We start from the raw sequence: 17,768 nt of genomic DNA, 5'->3' as shown, positions 1-17,768 counted from the left end.
TATCTTACATGACCAATTGAGCTCTCCCCATGTGCTTGAATTGGTAAATTCAATTTATATCATAAAATGGAAATTTAATTTAGCGCATATATATATAAACATTTTTATTTTTAATTATATGTTTATTAACTAAATTTAGTATGTTTATATATAAAAAGTTATAGGGTTGAACATAATTAAATTAATTCTTTTTTGGATGGTAATTATGCAATCCTTTCATCCCAGTATTCCATGAAAAAGAAGAAAATCTCATTTTATTTTTCGTTAAAATATATAGACGCATAAAAAATATAAATCCCTTTAAGTATAAATTCATTTAGTTTTGATATATATATATATATATATATATATATATATATATATATATATATATATATAAAATAATAAATTATACGTATCAAAATTATTATGCAATAAGATAATTAATAAATTATTACTAAATTTAAAATTAAATTCAATTCATAATGAAAAATATATCACATAAAAAAATTCGCCTCCACTATTTAATAAATTTGGAAATAAAAATATTTTCAATCGGAAACCATAGTTTATGGTTCTTTGTTCAAATTTCAAGGATATGAGTTTATCTTAACTATTTAATAAATTTGGAAATAAAAGTACATTGCCTCATAAACTATATAATTTTTTGGGAAGATTTTAAGGATAGAAATTTATTTTAAAATGTAAAATTTTGGTAGTTTTTAGAATAAGATAGCCCAATTTTTATTTTTCTTCATTCTTTTTATGTTTGTTTGAACCAAGTGGGGGTACGAAATTTGAATCTAATGATTTACATGACCAACTAAGCTACTAAGCTCTCCCCGTGTGCTTCAATTGGTAAATTCAATTTATATCATAAAATCTAATTGCTAAATTTTCCTTATAAATATCCCATAAAAAATATCAAAATACATTGAAAAAATCAAAATGGAAAAGCTTCAAAGCTGAGATAAATGTGATAACCTAACTAGTAAAAATGAAAATAGCAAAGTTTCACAATTGAGATAAATGTGATAACCAGACCTACATGTGCATCAAACAACATTTTTTTCTTAACAAAACTTTGTTACTCCAAAATAAAATGTAAAGTAAATCGGTCTAATACTAAATCTAGAATGTTATTTTCTTAACACAACATCGTTACTCAAAATTTGATGTAATACCAAGTCAAAAATGACAACCACGTCACCATAAACTTGGTGATTACAAAGTCTTTTTTTAACTATTTCAAACCACGTACTCATACTCTAATTATTAGACTCCATTATAAAATAGAGAATTATCAGACTGCAGTGTAAAATAGAGAACTACTCATGCAAAATTTTCAACTGTGACTATAACCTGTCTGAAAAATCAAGTTAATGGAAGATCTCACAATTACCACCTGATCTACTTCATTACAGTATTTTATTTTCTTTAATTCAAAAGTAGAGAAATCTAAACCTAACTGTCACACTGTCATGTTGACGAGCTAGACTTTCCAGCCTCTCTATCACAAGGATCTCCAAATGAATTAGGATTTCTGATTCTTTACCGAAACCCATCATGGATAGATCTTCATGGGTTATAATTATTGTAAAGATCAACAACTTGAACAATTAGACAAATCAATATTTGGTTGATAGTTAAAACAGTGCAATCTAAGGGTGGAGGAAATCTCAATCGTCTAACAATAGATATGATGGTGCAGAAGAGTGCAAAGTGGAAACTAGGGAAGTTATTCTTAAAAGAGAATGCCTTACGATGTAACAAGATGGTATGACACAAATAATAGCATATAAATTAATGACCAGCCTAGATCCATCCTAATGCTGAGAGGAATCAAATATATCAAGGTGAAACTACTTTTTTGAGTTCAAAACTTGAGGAAAAGTTTGCACCTCGAGATATTTCATCCCTTTCAACGCTTGATAGATCTGGGGTTAAGATGGATCATGCACATTGGACATATATTTTCCTTAAGTACATGAATGCAAGCACATGACTCTTTACACATGACATTTTTCAACTTCAGCCAATCGATCAATCCTCTCATGAAATTTTTGATGTGCAATATTTATATCAGTAAGAGTTTTAGGTTGATCTTGGACACTTATATCTTCTACATCATTTACCATGTTTGAGTTGGTTATATAATGATTTCTTTTTCAATATTCTCTTTGGTATTCTTTTTTTCATTTCCTCTTTTCTTCAACTTTTTACAGTTGCCATTTCTTGTTGATTTTATCTTTGTGAATTTTATTCTATTCTTTGTTGTGTATTTCTTTATCGATAAGCTCTTAGGTATTCTCTTTGAAGTGCTCTTCTCTCATCCTACTCTTTTTTGGTTGTCATTTCTAATTCCTTTGTATGTTCTTCATGCTCTTTAGTTGTCATTTCTTCTAGATTTTTTTGTTGATTTTCTCTTTGTTGTGCATTTTCTTCTATTCTTTGTTATGCCTTTCTTTCTCGATATGCTCTTTGATATTCTATTTAACATTTTCTTCTTTCTTATTTTTCTTGTGCACTTGTTATTTTTATTTCATTTGTCTGTTCATCATGTTTGTTACTTGTCACTTCTAGTGTTTTTCTCCATTCTTCATGCTCCTTAGATGTCATTTCCTCTGATTTTTTAGTTGATTTACTATTTGTTGTGCATATTATTCTATTCTTTGTCTCTTACTTCTTTCTCTATATGCTCTTTGTCGTTGTGTATGGCGTTCTCTTCTCTCTTCTTCTTCTTGTACACTTGTCCTTTCTAGTGCATTTATTTGGTCTTCATGCTCTTCATTTGTCCTATTCACTATATATATATATATATATATTCTCTTCATTGTATATTTTTTTCTATTCTTTGTTTTGTCTTTCTTTCTCTATATTCTCTTTGATGTTGTCTATGATGTTCTCTTCTCTCTTCTTCTTCTTGTACACTTGTCATTTCTAATGCCTTTATTTTTTCTTCATGCTCTTCATTTGTCATATCCTCTAGATATCTTTGTTGGCTTTCTCTTTGTTGTGCATTTTCTTCTATTCTTCGTTGTGCCTTTCTTTCTCTATATGCTCTTTTATTTTGTCTATGACATTATCCTCTCTCTTCTTCTTGCACACTTGTCATTTCTAGTGCCTTTATTTGGTCTTCATGCTCTTCATTTGTCATATCCTCTAGATTTTGTTGTACATTTTCTTCCATTAATTGTTGCATCTTTCTTTCTCTATATGCTCTTTGATGTTGTCTATGATGTTCTCTTCTCACTTCTTCTTCTTGTACACTTGTCACTATTTTTTAGTGCATTTTCTTCTATTCTTTATTGCATCTTTCTTTGTCGATATTGTCTTTGACGTTCTCTTCTCTCTTATTCCTCTTCTTGTGTAGTTGTCCTTTATGGTGATTTTTTTTGTCGACTTGTGTTGACTTGCTCTTCATGTCCTTCAACTGTCACTAGTTGTGTCTTTCTTTGTTCATATATTCCTTGATATTCTCTTTGATATGCTTGATTATTTTCCGTTGTTCTTCACTTTTCCTTTTTCTTCTATCTTCTTTTTGTTCATCATACATTTATTCCAAAGTTTCCATTTGTCATTGTTGTTTTTTTCCTAGCATGTTCACATGCATGTCTTCTTATATCATCAACATGCACATTATTCATCTTGCTTTTATGAGAGGATATGGTAAAGTCAATTACTGTAACATAGAAATCAATGCATTTAATTAAGATGATACATATTTCTAAAAGATTTAGAAATCATCATAATGCTGAAATCAATGAATTGTCACAAATAATTATTTTTTTAATATCCACTACAATCAATGCTTAAATCCATGCATTTAATTTAGAAACAACGTAATACTGAAATCAATGCATTTAATTAAGATGATAAATATTTCTAAAATATTTAGAAGTCATCATAATACTGAAATAAATGCATTTAATTTAGATGTTACATATTTTTGAAAGATTTAGAAAACAACATAATGCTAAAATCAATGCATTTAATTTAGATGTTAAATATTTCCAAAATATTTAGAACATAACATAATGTTGAAATCAATGCATTTGATTTACTAAATGCATTTAATTAGGTGCTAAATATTTTTGAAAGATTTAGAAAACAACATAATGCTAAAAACAATGCATTTAATTTAGATGTTAAATATTTCTAAAATATTTAGAACACGACATAATTTTGAAATCAGTGCATTTAATTTAGATGTTAAATATTTCCAAAACATTTAGAAGACAACATAATGTTGAAAGGAATGAATTTATTTTAGATGTTAAATATTTCTTAAAAATTAAAGCTAATTTAAAATCTAATTTACTAAGGATTTAAGACTCTTGTTTTTTCAAACCATTATTTATTTAATAAAATTAATAAGTTTTCACTCTTTGATATGCTATATGAGATCTAGATATTAGCCTTTCTTGTGAATATTGCTAAAGATGTTGAAGAGGACCAAATAGTATTCAAGTTAATGTATCTTTGTCCTCATGTCTTTGTCTCAGTGTCTCTGGTCTTAGTAGTGAATTGTAAATATAGTGGATGGAAAATGCTTTTTATAGTTACTAAAGAGATACTCGTTTCAAAATGGGAATCGTCATATAAAGAGACACTCGTTTGTTTGAAATTTTATTATTTAAATATTATAAAATCCTATTTTTATTTTAAATTCATAAATTTGTAAAGTGTAGATAATATTAATTTATATTAAAATAAAAATATTTCAAACTTATATCTTATCTTTTATATTTGAAGTTAATTAAAATTTGAAAACTAATAACTACACTTTCCCTGACCAAAAAGTGAACAAAATAATAACTCATCTTTCCCGATTCACTTTTTACTTTTTAATAAAGTCATATTTTATCTCTTCAATGAAATTGTTATGATAGAAAAATAACTAATAAATTAAATAAATAAAAAATATGTTTATATTTATGATTATCCACTATTTTTAAATATATTACAGTCTTAACTTTACCATCATATAAACTCGCTAGTCATAAAATATCACAATATTGTTAAAAAGATAAGACAAGGAAGAAGATTATAATGCACATATGTACCAGCAGCATAATATTTCTTTATATCGATTTGAATTTCTTCCCATCTCTTGATTAGAAAATTCAAATTTACTGTGAATTTATTTTACGAAAAGTTCAATTTACCAAAATTTTGTGGAGATAAACTGGAATTTTTTTTGGTAATTTGGTAAATATTAGAACACTAGTTTATAGAGAGATCACTAGTTTACACAGAAAGATACATATGAAAAATTTTAATGGTCAAATAAGATCAATAGTTTATAAAGAAAAAATATTAGGAAATTTGAAAGACCAAACAAATATAACACACATATGTACACAAAGTAAAATAATTATTTATATCCATCTGAATTTCTCCCCATCTATTCATTCCAAAATTCAAATTACCGTGGAAATAGTTTTACCAAAAATTCAATTTACTTTTGGTAATTCGGTAAATATCAAATATGTATGGACTCGATTAAATATAGTTTAACTATTATTTTTGTTGTAGTAATATTATTATTTTCACTACACTCGCCCATCTAACACTCATTAATCTAACACTTACACATATAACATATCACATCTAATGCTCACCCATCTAATGCTCATACATCTAACACTCACCCACCCATCCACCCTAAACTAGGTTCACACATCTAACACTCACCCACCCATCCACCATAAACTGGGTTCACACATCTAACACTCACCCACCCATCCACCCTAAACTAGGTTCACACATCTAACACTCACCCACCCATCCACCATAAACTAGGTTCACACATCTAACACTCACCCACCCATCCACCATAAACTAGGTTCACACATCTAACACTCACCCACCCATCCACCCTAAACTAGGTTTTAGAGCGCCTCTTGGTGCAATGAAATAGAAAGCTTGAGCTATCATGTAAATGAGTAGCTATAGCAAATTTTGATTTAGGAAGACATTGAAAAAACTTAAACATGTAAAGTTCAATGGTGTTCAACCAATAAACCAAGGTGAGAACCCATTCTTAAAGCCAATAGCCATTATTTCCATAACTAACTATTAGCCAAATATTATGTTAATTAAAATCAAAACTAAAATTATATATATATATGTATGTATGTATGTATGTATGTATGTATGTATGTATGTATGTATATTATGTTTGTGTTATATGCTATCCTAATTGTTATCTATGCTCTATTTACCTTTTTTTATATAATTTTAACCTTCAATCATCTGTGGAGTTGCCTCATTTTACCTAATGATATGGTCAGTACTTTTAATTATGCACCATCATCAGAGGTGAGCCTTGACCTGTTAATATTCCACACATGTTTTTTGTAACGTATCTCCTGAGCCTACCCGGAAATTTAGCCTCTATACCCCCTATTCTGGAAAAGTTTCTTCTTTTATACTTAAGATTCAGCTCTTGGCAAGAGTACCTAGATTCCATAATTGTATAATGTTTTATTATTTATATAAGGTGGATCCATGACGTGGACTTTGTCCATCTATAATACATTATGTCAGTCATCCTTTGTCATACTTTACGAATGGAAGTGAGGAGTAAATTTCAGCATACAATCAGCAACACTTTTTTCCAACCTCACACAAGCTTTATTGAACATTGATTTGAACTTAAGGTAACTTGCATGGTCACATGGCTAAGAATATTGATCACAATCCTACATGCATAGTCCCTTTTATGTAACATGTGAAAGAAAATAGACTAGCCTCATAGGATACCATTCTTTTGACATTCATGGCTTAGAAAACACTGAAACTTTGATTATAACATTTAGGAACATTGTCCCCTAACTGGTTTGCATATATCCATATCTTATGCCATTAGTAATTTCACACCTTAATCTATATACGACCATCCCAAAGAGTTAATTTCTTAACAACATTAATGAAATCATAGACATAAACAACCTACCATTATCATACTCAACAGAGGTTGTCATATACAATGGTCACATGTAATTTCTAGCATAAGTAAAAATGTCTCCATGGCCCAGGTAATACAACTACCTGCTAAGTCCCCACTTTGGAAAGCAATAAAAATCACATGCATTTATCTAAAACTCAACTCCTAAAAACATAAGCACAGATAAGTCCACTTATGTATAGTTACCACATGTAACTCATTTAATTGTTCTCATGCTTACAAATAACACCACATATACAAATATGAGATAACACTTTCCATGCAAGTAATAACTAACCAGAATGGTGGAGAACGTCAGTAGATCTACTCATGTATAAGCATTCCATACAATTCAATTAGAGAATTGAAATTATAATAGAGAGGGGAAAAACAACATACAGACATTCCACGCATCATGAAAGTAATTAAAACATCACTTGGAGAGCAGAGCACCACCACCCAACCATGAATCACCTTTGATTCCCTCCGAGCTGAGGTTCTTACAATGGATCAACTGTCTCCAATTGATCAATGCAATGGGTATTTAATACCCTCTTTCATGATTTAGTTTCCATTAGCGGCATCCTGGTTTTATAGATTTTTCCATTTGCCTAGGTCTTTTCCAGAAAAGCTCGTGTTTATATCCCATGAGACTTTTCCTCATAAAAGCTTGCCTTTATCTCCCGCAATGCTTTTATGTTTTTTCCTTGATGGATATTTATCTCCAATCCATCTGATGGTGATTTATCTCCAATCCATCCAAGCTTATCTAGAATCACATCTAGAAGATTTATCATGAAATATTTATCTCTATCCAATTCCTCAATGGGATTTAGAAAGAATCTCTTCTCTTAGTGCTCCACTCTCCAAGTGATTTATTTATTAATTTATTTAAAAAACATATTTGTTTCCACATTACATATAACACCTAGCTTTTCTCATCTTAGATTTACATAGTCAAAACATACAAGGGAGGGGTGTTACATTTTGGATTCGATGCTCTAGGCCTTTTACAGGCATTTCCCCCTCTTGGTGATCTTCTGACCTGAGTATTATGATCAAAATGCATTTTTCTAGCCTTTGCAACCCACACGAACCACAAATTCCAAGAAATTTAAGCAATAGTTATGTTTAGATAATGATTAATTTATATTCATTCTAGTGGTTTGCATAGAATTAGACCAAACATCTAAAAGTTGAATTCAATATGTTTGATCTTGAATTAGAAATTGTAATGAGCACAAAGCCATTATTTCTTCTCTCATCGTACTTTCAACACAAGATGGTGGTTCTAGTTCATCGTGACAGAGATTCAGTACATTTTGTACCTCTTGTGTCATAAAACAAACATATTACTTCCAAAATACAACAAAACAAATCTAGAAAATTGATGGCTAGAATAGCCTCCAAAAATGCATGCAGAAACATACCAAGACATCTATAGGTAGAACCAAGTCAGACATCCTCCCTTTGGTAGTAGAACTATCAACCAGGAAGGATTTCACTGGAACAATGTAGGATTCATGGTGGGAAGCCTTTTCTGATGACTTTATATCATTTGGGAACCAATTAAAATTGAATATGATTCTCCTTCTCCATCCACAATTTTTCCTGCAAAACTATGTTACAAAATTTCACCTACTCTTGCTTTAGAGAAAAAAGTTTAAATGAAACAAAATAGACCTAGGCTATCTCCTTCACCTTGTGTTACAATGTCGCATTCATTGTTGGGTGCCTTCGTCATCTAGTGCCTTGGAAATCTACAGTCTGAAATGAGTTCTACAAGATTTGGTTAATTTAGGTGTACGAATGAATGTTGTTGGTGAAATATAAAGGGTTTCCATGTATATGGCCAAAAACTTTGTAACTTTGTGCACCCAGAATTAAGCGATCCGACAAACCCTATTAAAATTACAAATCCGTTGACCCACAAATGAGGCAGTCCCATAAACCCTAAAAAATATCTTTGCACCTCACTGAATGCTTCATTTGACTTCAAGTAAATGATGAAAAAATGGATTTATGAGATACTTCCTTTTAGTTGTAGCACCGCCCATCTATATCCTTCTTACTTCTTCCCATGAAGCCTCATTGTCTGATTGGACGGTCTGTGCCCTCGTCCAGTCTGTGGCCTACGAGACAACTCTTGTCGATGTGTTCATTATAAGGACGGGCCTGCCATGATGCACATTATATTTTGTGGCCGACAACTGACTCATCTGTGAGAATCATGAAGCCATTTCACTTAAATGAAACATTATGCTTGGCATATTGCATGCTTTACAACACAAAACAACGTAAATCATGGTAGTTAATATTCGCCATAAATGAAGATTTCAATAGTAAATATCTAATCTCAACCATAAGGTTTTCACATTACTTGATGATGAAAATTACATCTATGATAGGAGAGTGGATTCCATAATGATTAAGGAAAAGTAAAAACTATAAAAATTGTTCTACTATGGGCTCCAACTTGATTGAGGCACCAACCTCAAAGAAAAATAAGCTTCAGCTTGTAGGCTCCAAGTTGATTGAGGCACCAACCTCAATGGAATTTCCCACCTCCTTGTTCAACTTCTTGTGGTCCTATTTTCATAATATTTCAAACTACATCCACCTACTTTTCAATCTATATAAATATTCAAAATGAGTAAACTATTGTTGTCATACTCTTGTCAAAAACCTGTCATGCCTTATCCATACTTTGTTCCAACTTGTTCATCAATATGGTTACATGAAATCCTTCTCAAAACTTGTTCTTTCCCTATACCCAAAACAATTGTAACATACTCATAATCCTTCAAAAAATGTAACAATGGTTCTAATAATTAAAAATACATCATCTAGACTTTTCATGCCTTTAAGGTTATTCACCACTTAACTCTAATCATCACGCTTATTCTATATTCCATTTTTCCTATAAGATGAGCCCAAAAACCTCCAAAAGACATAAAATTATATAAAATTATAAAAGAATTAACCATTCTACAAAATGAGAAAATCAAGGTGCATTCTACCAAAAAAACACTTTATAGGATGTACAAAATGACTAACGATTTGAAAAAAGGGTTAAATTTGGGGCGCTAATAATCCCTCTACAAAAAAGTTGACCAAGTCTAAATGGACTGAAATCCCTGACCTACAGTACATAAAACATATCATATAACCAACTATATATTCAAAGTCGCATAGCTTAAAAACAAATGGTGACATCCCTTCACGGGAATCAAACACCAAACATCACATGAAGAATGAACACTTGAAGGGTCAAACCATAGACCCAATGCTTCGAGGAGCTGATTAGATTTCATTAAAACCATTGTTGATCATCCAATATACCCTATATAATAAAGGGCTTATCCCACTTACAATTTCACTATAAACATGTGACTTTGAACTTAGCACACAACCCTTTTTCATTGACCATGTGACCCTATCCTTGGGGTCCATGGTCATTTGCATTATGACATCATCATTCCATGTAAAATCCATGAGGCGTGCCACATGTCAACCATTTTTGGACACTTAACCAATCAGAAATTTCCATATGTACCTACCACTTGGTAGACCCTAAAGGTACTACTCCACTTGCTAACATCATCACTTTTGACCACTCAAACTGTGTCATGTGTCATCACAAGATTGACTCTTACGTCATCACCTCTTGGTAATTGGATTGTGCTAAGTGTGATCACAGGACTATCTCTTACATCATCACGTCTAACCAATCATACTACCACATGCCATCTTTATTGGCCCAGTAGGAGTGGTTAAATGTCATGCATATTTGAACTTTGTGATCAAAGTTAGATTCACAAAAGTTTAACATTGTTTATCCCCATTAAACAATGTGCGATTTTGTGTGTCCGAAGTCGCTCATTAACTCATCAATCATTGATCCGCCCTCAACATGTGTGAGATCCACCCTCGACATGTGTGAGATCCACCCTCAACATGTGCAACCTTTAACAAATTTGGTGACTTTTGATTTTGGCTCCATAGCTTAGGTCCTAAACTAATGTCCATTTTCAAATGGCTATAACTTTCTCATCTAAGAGGATTTTCTCAAAGTATGATATACCATTGGAAATGTATTCACCAAGACTATCCAATAATGTTATCCATATATTCATCAACACATCATAACCTTATGAAAAAAATCAATAAAATTCAAACCTAATTAACTCCACTTGATGAGGGTATGCAAGATATTTGATTATCATACTGCTTCCTTTAATTCATGAATGATATTGTTGCTACCTTGGACATCCCCTCTGACATCAATGACACTTGTTTCCTCAATGACAACATTGTGTGCAACAATTTCAATAGTTACAGATCTAGATTCACGTGTGATGGCGACAACACAGTTGACTACCATCTTCAAGATAGGTTACTCTATAGGATGGATAGGCTATGTGTTCCTACAAGTGGGTCATTGCAACTAATTAGAGAGCCTTATGCCTCCAAGGTTGCTGGTCACTTTGGTTTTGGTGTAAGGAAGATAGTGGTGAACTTGTAATGGTATTATTTAGCAAGTCTAATGTGAATTTCTCCCAAACAAGGGACCAAATATTATGGAAATAATGAGTAGGGCATGCAATGGCAAATAGAAACCTAAGAAAAACCCTCCAAATGATCTTCAACAAGAAAGGAGAAATGATTTCAAATAGATACTAGGGACAAACTAGGGTAAATAACTTTAGGGTTGTTAGATATGAATAAACAACAAAAGTAGAAGGTAACATCAACCATTTTTTATTAATGCCTTATCCTGAAAGGGTGTATAGAGTCTTTATGGCACAAAATTCCAAGGAAATACAATGAATGAGTAAGTGGGGATGCTCAAGGGGATCCACTTCTAAAAATCTAATTAAGGAGAGCTTGAATTACATGTGTGTGATGGTGAAAAGAAAAATGTGGGGGAAGATATTTTTACATGAGGCCTCTCCCACTTATTTTTACAATAATTCAGCAAAAGACACTATTGAGAAGTTTGCTTCAAATTTCCCATGAGAAATAGGTTACAAGCCAACCTCATAGCTTAGAAACAAAGCAAAGTGACATAAAATCCCACAGGTGTGGGAGTACATGCTCCCAATTCATGATGTCATCCTCCAAACAAGCTGAGTAAGCCCCAAAAAGGTGTGATAAGCCCTAATGAGTACTCAATACTCTGAGATGCATCTCAAGGATCTTATGTAAGCCAACCAAGTCACTCCATGTGAACATGTCATTTACATGGTGCTCTGAGTCACCCTCAAAGGAAGAAGGAGTGTGACATGGCACTCAATAAGTTAAGAGTTGGGGCATCAAGGTGATGTAAAATCCCTCCCTTGTCATCTCAAGGATTACCGTCGTCATCTAGGATTTGGAACAAGTAATTTCCATCAAACTGTGTCAAGGCTAGCCGAGGGGCATCCCAAGTCCACTTGACACATCATCAATATCCCCTAGACCAATATTTATGGGCTTAGTGTTTCAACATTTAGAGGTACCTCAAGTTTAACCAACATTCAAAGTCATCAAATATCACAAAACTCTGCTCTAGGTAGGCGACAATGCATCATCAAAGTCAATCTCTACGATCCATATACTAATATAATGAGAACCACCTAACTAATCCTCTTCAAGATAAAGTTGCAATCAACAATCCTTATGTATCAAAAACCATGGATGCATCATAGTGGGTCCTACTTAATGTTAGGGGTGCAACCAATGCCTCGCACAAACTCCACAATGAAAGGAAATTTTAGACACCAACTTTTTGTTTGGGTTGGTAAAGATCTTATTATTATCATAATTATATTTATATGATAGAATGTTATTATTATGTTTTTTATCAAGGGATATTAATCTAGGATGGGAGAATGGAATTATAATTTCAATATTTTTAAATGTCATATTAGAGGTAGGATTCTCATTAACTAACTTTGAGATAACATACCATGTGAAAAGTAAAGCCATTGCATACAGGACAAGAAATTGTAATAGGAGAAACATTTTGCATTAACAAAATTACAATTGTTAATAGAATGGAGTCAACACATAGTAAGGTATTTAATAAATAGGTATAATTATAGTCATGATAATAATATCCTCAACATGTTATCAATGAAATAAAGTTTTCGTTAGACCTATATAGCATAGGATCCTATATTTGGGAAGACATAGAGATGTTTTATAGTGACTTTATGTAGAATGTGAATGACAATAAATTCAAAATGGATTTTATTACATGGTTGTTATATGCCCTACCCCATATTTTGGTCTTACATAGTTAGAACTTCAATTTTACTCATCTTAATAATTCATTTATTAATATATATTTGGACTTAATTAGATTAATATAGGCATATAAGATATGCACATTTGGACTAATTTATATAATTGATAATATTATTTTTACTACTATATGTGTATGATAATGATAATCGTTTGATTTGATTACCATGAAAATTTAATTGTGAAATTTCAATACATGGATAATAGTTGGCAAGGGTAAACAAGTGTACATTTTGACCATGAGCTTAAATATGAGCTTTTCCTTAAACATCCACTAAATCTTATCAAAGTCATGCAATTTTCTCGTAATATTCAAACCAAGAATAAAGCTATAGACAATTCTGCCATGGGAGCATGCATAAGAAGTGACAAGTCGCTATTTTACAAAGCTTGATCTCAAATTAGGATACCACCATATCAAATTAAGAAAGAAAATATTCCTAAAACAAGTTTTAGAACACATAAAAGACACTATGGGTTATTGGAAGCAACATTACTTGAAAAAAAAAAGGTAATAGTATCTCTTTTAGAGACACTTTAAAATCAATATAAACCATGATAGTGCTTAAAGTGTTTTTTTGAGAAAAAGTTGTCATCAAACGAGCAACAAAGTTAGGTAGAAAAATTCAAGGGTTTGGTTTTGAAAAGATCTTTCTATAATAGAAGACTCATGTTTTATTGTGCCTTCTATTTTAATATGGCAAGAAGAAGCTCATCATGAATGAGAAAATAACAACAATGTTAATCCAAAAATGCAATGTATAAAGAAAAGAATGAACTCTATGGAACAAATATTAAGGAAGTCTCATTGATAAACTCATCAAACTAAACTTCAATGTGGATTCCAAGCGTAATCATAACACTTTAGTCAATGTTTCTTTGGAGTGTTTAAATAAGACCAAGGAAACATTCTATGCCTATACTCATGTCACTTGGGTCACAACATGAGTAATAGAGCAATGGTGAAAGGCACGCACCATGCAACTCCATTGGTGCATGTGAAACTAGTAGAAGATGTTTCCACCATTATGCTTAGAGGGCATTGCCAATGGTTCCTCTAATACTATGTTTCAATTGGAAAGCATACTCATCACGAGATAGCAAGGAAAAACTAAAGCAGTTGTAATTAAGAATTAGTAAAATAGAACAAGATGGTATGACACAAATAATAAGATATAAATTTAGTATGAGATAAGAAAATTAGACCATCATATAAGTAAGTAGTCATAACAAATTAAATAATAAGATATAAATTTAGGATGAGATAAGAAAATTGGACCATCATATAAGTAAGTAGTCATAACACATTATAAATTGTGAAGACTTTGGAAAATTTAAATATACAGAGTTCAAGCACACTAAACCCATAGACCATGGAGAGAACCATTCTTAAAGCCAACAGCCATTATTCCCATTACTAAAAATTAGTCCATTAGGTTGATTAAAATTGATTTTATATATATTCTATTCTATTCTATAACAGAAAATATATAGGCAGGTATCTGCATCATGGATATTATGTGTGTTATATGGTATCTTAGTTGTTATGTGCTTCTCACTATTTAACATTTATGTGATGGTATCATAATTGTTATGTATGCTCTATTTACCTTTAGCCGTCCGTTGTTGATGTCGTTGTTGCCGCCTGGGATCTCAGTGACGTTGCCTCATTTTGCGTAGCGATATGAGCGGTGCTTTTAATTCTGCAACATCATCAGCGGTGAGTATTGACTTGTTAGGATTCCACACATGTTTTGGCTTCGGTGCTCCAGGCCTTTTACAGGCATTGCCCGCTCTCGATGATCTTCCGACCGGAGTATTATGATCAAAATGCATTTTTTTGGCCTTTGCAACCTGCACCAACCACAAATTCCAAGAAATTTAAGCAATAGTTGTGTTCAGACAACGGTCAATTTATACTGATTCTACTGGTTCGCATAGAATTAGACCAAACAACTAAAAGTTATATTCAACACGTTTGATCTTGAATTAGAAATTGTAATGAGCCGAAAGCCCTTACCGCTTCTCTGACCGTACTTGAAACGCTAGACAGTGGTTCCAGTTCATCGTGACGGAGATTCAATACAATCTGTACCTGTTATGTGGTGTTGTAGAACAAACACATTACTTCCAAATTACAGCAAAACAAATCCAGAAAGCTGAAGGGCAGAATAGCCTCCAAAAATAGCAGAGCAGAAAAGTGCATGGGGAAACATACCAAGACATCTGAGGGCAGAACTAAGTCAGACATCCTCTCTTTGGTAGCAACTGGGAAGGCTTTCACCGGAGCAATGCAGCATTCGTCGTGGGAAGCCTTTTCTGGTGACTGCGTATCATTGGGCAACCAAAATTTCATCCGATTCTCCTTCTCCATCCGCAAATTTTCCTGCAAAACCAAGTTACAAAATGTCACCTGCTCCTGCTTTAGAAAAAAAAGTATAAATGAAACAAAACAGACCCGGGCTGCCTTCTTCTTCTACTGTTCCAATGCCGCCTTTGTCGTCTAGTGCCTTGGAACTCTACAGTCTAAAACGACAAATTTGCAAAACTCGGTGAATTCAGGTGTATGAATGTTGTTGGTGAAAAATAAAGGGTTACCATATATTTATGGCTAAAAACTCCGTGACTCTGTGGACCCATAAATGAGGCGGTCCCACAAACCCTATTGAAATTACAACTCTGTGGACCCAGAAATGAGGCGGTCCCATAAACCCTAAAACAGATTTTTCCACCTCACAGACTGCTTCATTAGACTTCAAATAAACGATGAACAAATGGATTTATGAGCTACTTCCTTTTAGTTGCAGCACGGCCCGTCTACTTCTTTCTTCCCCGTGAAGTCTCATTGCCGGATCGGAGGGCCGGTGCCTGATCCAGTCTGTGGCCTACGGGTCAGCTCTCGCCGACGTGTGTATTATAAGGACGGGCCCACCATTGTATTGCGTGGCCGACAATTGACTCGTCTGTTAGCGTCGTGAAGCCATTGCACTTAAATGGAACATTTTGCTTGGAATACTGCATGCTCTACGACGCAATACAACGTGAAGCACAATGGTAAATATTCGCCATAAACGAAGATTTCGATGGTAAATATCTAAGGTCAACACTAAGGTTTTCACATTACTTGATGATGCAAATTACATCTATGATAGGAGAGTGGATTCCATATTGATCAAGACAAAATAAAAACTATTCAAGAAATGTCAAGATGGATGGCTATCATGACTTAAAATTTTATGTTTATAAGCAATTTTCATATACTACAAATATAAATTTAAATTTAAGAAATTGAATGGTAAATGATGTAATCAATTTTAAAATTAATAAATATAATAAAATAAAACTAGAATCCAGACATATGAAGGTAAATAAAAGAGTAGATTATGAAAATACTGGAAAATACTCAAAGAGTACACAAATTTGTCATGTGTTGAAACTAGAATTTTTTGATTAAACTTTTAATGTGTCAAGATTTTATAAAATACAAGTTCGTCTTTGCCAAAGATCCAACTAATTGGCCATGCCATCTAACTGTAATTCCCATTGAATCTTCCACTAGGGGTGTTGTTGGTTGTCTCCTTCTATGTGTGGATGTCTCTTGGTCTTGATCACTTATGTTCCTTCATCAAATAATTCTTTATCTTCTTCCATGACAACTTCTTGATATTTTCCATCTTCATAACCTACATTCACACATAATTCATTAGCCTTAAAAACATGAGACTCTTTGGTTCTACCATGCTGATTTGATTCTATTATAAGACTTCTTATATCTTTCATCAACATGCTCCTCTCCAATTTTAATTCCATGATTTGTATCATACAGGAAAAATACTTCTTCAAAACAATTATGTTCATACTCAACTTCTCTCAGTTTCTTTTCTTAACTCCTTTGAATAAGATATTTATCATATGCCTTAACTTCATTGAATAGAATTGCTTAATAGGCCTTTTGATCTTTTTCTTCATCTCCCATACACTAATCTAGTATTTTTGGATTTTTAATAGTACTATCATCATCATACCAAGTTGTTTTTTTAACTAAACAATCTCTCTCATTACTTCTTCATCACCCATATTATTTTTACCAACTATCTTAGCATCTTCTCTCAACATGTTGTGGCTTTGTTTCTCTCGACCCTTCATCTAACTTCCTTTACTAATATTCAGTTATTCATTTGTGAGCTTCTCCATGCTCACTGTGATCTACAAATAAGCCTCTTCATTAACAATTCTAATTTACCTTGCTATAATACCTTACCAAGATTCTCTCTTGAACCTGGTTGTTTGGTATCCTTTGGTTCTCTTCTTTAGAACCTCTTGAGCTTCCTGTGCTCCCATATACTTATGGATTCTTCAAATTTATCCTAAGAACTTTCTCTTTTCTCTTCACTTTCAATCTCTGTTGGAATTTTTATTCTATATTTGTTATAGCTTAGCTGTTGCAAGGGTTTTTCCATAGGTTCTCTCTTCTTTCTCTACTCCTACTTGCAATCAACAATTTCTCTACCCAAATTAATTTGAAAATATAAATACCATGTTATTTGTT

The sequence above is a fragment of the Pinus tabuliformis genome, chromosome 1_2, assembly GCF_031772625.1.
Source record: "Pinus tabuliformis cultivar Carrire ecotype Pingquan chromosome 1_2, CPIR1, whole genome shotgun sequence".
NCBI classification, from domain to species: Eukaryota; Viridiplantae; Streptophyta; class Pinopsida; order Pinales; family Pinaceae; genus Pinus; species Pinus tabuliformis.
This window is presented reverse-complemented; position numbering follows the sequence as displayed.